This window comes from Opisthorchis viverrini, assembly GCF_000715545.1.
Source record: "Opisthorchis viverrini unplaced genomic scaffold opera_v5_88, whole genome shotgun sequence".
Classification (NCBI taxonomy): Eukaryota; Metazoa; Platyhelminthes; class Trematoda; order Opisthorchiida; family Opisthorchiidae; genus Opisthorchis; species Opisthorchis viverrini.
The window spans coordinates 1,406,034-1,408,071 of record NW_008751745.1 but is presented as its reverse complement, the minus strand read 5'-3'; positions in this window follow the sequence as shown (position 1 = coordinate 1,408,071).

The following is a 2,038-nucleotide window of genomic DNA, read 5'->3' as shown; positions in this document are numbered from 1 at the left end:
TCTGTAGCAGGTAGCGTGCATATATGACATTTTTTGGACGGACATATAATTTCCGTAACGTGTCGATTGCAGATTCATAGTCGGTGTGATCAGCAATGTGATCGTATACTAACGGATCGACAAAGTGGATGAGAGTTTCAAGTTTGTCGGGTTTAGAAGATTCGACGGTTTTTAGATAGGTAGGTACGGTACGAAACCAGTGATTCCAGCGTTTTGCTGCATCTGCGGAGTTTGGGTCGGCGTCGAAGAACTGAGGTCGTAGTTGCGATTGTGTTCTAGCACACAAAAATCATGACAAGGATGTCGGTTTCGAATAACAGAAGGCAGACGTCCTTTAATATCGACGTTGTTTTGTTTGGATGGTTGAGTCGTTTTGATGAGCGTAGAATGGAGTGGTTTGTAAGATTGTGGTTTGATAGTGGCAAAAACCATACATTTTGGGGTGATAACTTTGACATTTTTTAGGGAAAACGGCAAGTTTTTGGAAGGAACAAATTGATGCATGTGAGTAATTCCGGGGTGGCACATAAGTTGCGCGATAAGATATCAGCCACCAGATTGTCTTTTCCAAGTCTGTAGCTGAAAGCGGAGAGTTCCGTTCCCCATCGTTTCATCGTTTTTTACATTACTTTCCTGCGACACCCTACATAAGGGAAATTGACCGCTGGTCAGCGATAAGCTTGAAGTGCTCCTCGAAAAGATAACCTTCCACTTGTTCCTGCGACACCCTACATAAGGGAAATTGACCGCTGGTCAGCGATAAGCTTGAAGTGCTCCTCGAAAAGATAACGCTTCCACTTGCGGATAGATTTCACGATGTAGTCGCCTCTTTCTCAACAGCAGAGTGTATCTTTTCGCACGGTGTCAGTGTTCTGGAAACTGAGGCCACCGGTAGGCCTTTCTGAGTCAGAGATGCATCAATGGCTATGTCCGTTTCGACAACTAAAGGGAGTAGTAGTAGACGTTCACAACCATGGCGTTCTCTAACTCCTTTAAATTTTTGAAGGACTTGCACACTCTCCGGTATGGAGAAAGTCTCATTTCTTACAAGCGCACTGATTTTGTCAGAATTATAATATCCATTGCGAATAATAAGCAAACATACCATCAACTCTGGGATTCAGCGTCATGTGGTTAAGGGAGTCGACGAATAGGGGGAATTCGTCCATGATCTGGTTTGATAATTCCTTCAGAGACTTCACAGCAGAGATGACGTATTTGTTTGACTGCCTTGATGCTTTTCTTGCAGTTGAGGGTAATTCTATATTTTTTCATAGAAAGATTTGAGGTTCCGTCATGCTCACTTTCGATAGTCCCACAAACACTGACGTTGTCGATGTAAGCGTAGGTGCCGCTTGAATTCTCACACTTGATTATACGGTTAGTAGCACGTTGGAGGCATGCCACTCCGTTGGTCACACCGAAAAGAATACGGCGGAACTGAAACAGTTCTCGACATGCTTCAAAGACCGTATACGATTTGTCTGTCTCACTGATTGAAACTTGATAGTAAAAACTCTATTGGTCTGACGTGCTAAAGACAGTGTGGTGGGAAATTTCTTCAATCATTTTATCCAGTCGCTGTAACAGATAAGCGTCTAGGTATGTGAACCGACTAAATGTTTAACTGGTCTCCCACAGTGCGTCTTTTGTGGCTGGAATTCTTCGTGACCCGTATTTCAGCCCTCCAGGGAGAATTCGAAGGTTCAATTATACCTTCATCCAATAGTCGGCTAAATTCAGAGCGGATGAACTGTTCATTGTCAGGGTTATAACGTGGTGATTTCGTGGCGATCGAGTGAGAGGTTAGCGAAAAGAGGAATTGATTCAACCGTAGAGGATAAATGGACCTCGGTATCCACCGAATGTGATTTCAACTTTGTTATGTAGACCAAGGAAGTCGTGGCCTGTCAGCACATAGATTATGTAGATGGTCCTTTGTAGTCGTGGATGCGTAGCAGAAGCCGCTAGTTGAACACGAAGAGAGGTAGATGAATGGCGAACACAATCGTTAGCGTACATCTTCCAGCCATGTGTA